Source organism: Condylura cristata, unplaced genomic scaffold (genome assembly GCF_000260355.1).
Source record: "Condylura cristata isolate star-nosed mole 26May11 unplaced genomic scaffold, ConCri1.0 scaffold00048, whole genome shotgun sequence".
NCBI classification, from domain to species: domain Eukaryota; kingdom Metazoa; phylum Chordata; class Mammalia; order Eulipotyphla; family Talpidae; genus Condylura; species Condylura cristata.
In genome coordinates, this window is record NW_004567149.1 from 377,966 (window position 1) to 378,819 (window position 854).

Consider the following 854-nt stretch of genomic DNA (forward strand, 5'->3'; position numbering starts at 1 on the left):
GCCGAAGCAGGTGGGCCAGGGGAAGCCGGACGTCGGGGCTGGACGGCTGTGCCGGGGGCTCCCCCACGTCCAGCTACAGGTGAGTCAGCAGGACAGGTGGGGCGGCGCCACGGCTCGGGGCAGGCCGGCTGGGCCTGCAAGTGGACACGCCGGGCCGCGCAGCCCCTGCCCACGGCACGATGGCGGCAGAGCAGGCTGGGGGTCCCGGGGCCAGAGTGTCCTGCGAGGCGTCCTGGGGCCCGGGCCGGGGCACCCGGGGCTTCCGCCCGGGAGGAAGCTGCCTGCTGCCTGAGTTTCCTCCGGGTCCCGTCTTTGTTCTCAGCGGGGTTGCGGGGCAGCAGGGAGACTCGGGCACTTCCTCCGCTTCCATAAGCTGACCCCTGGCGTTGTCATGGCAGCGCCAGCCCGGGGCGGACAGGCAGCCCAGTGGCGGGGCAGGGTGAGCCGGGCTGCGGGGCACCCGGGAGCAGTGGAGGGCATCGGGGGGCCCCGCCCCTCCTTCCCTTCCCCCTGGGAACTTCACCCTCCTCTCTCCCCTCCCTCTCCCCCTCCTCCTTCTGGAAAGCATCCAGGAGCTCTCCCCTCCCCCCCAGAAGAGACCCAGCCTGTGGCAGGCAGAGCCCGGGCTGTCTGCCAGCCGGGAGATGAGCGCTGTGCAATGCAAACACCACCCAGGGCTCCCGCCAGCGGGCAGCCGCGGGCAGCTGACCCAGGGCAGTAGCACCTGTCACCACACCTGCTCAGGCTGCAGAGTGGGGCCCAGGCTGGAGACCGCAGAGGACTGGGGAGGCAACACCAGGGGTGATGCACTACACAGCCACACATGTACAAAGATAGACACAGACAGAGACACA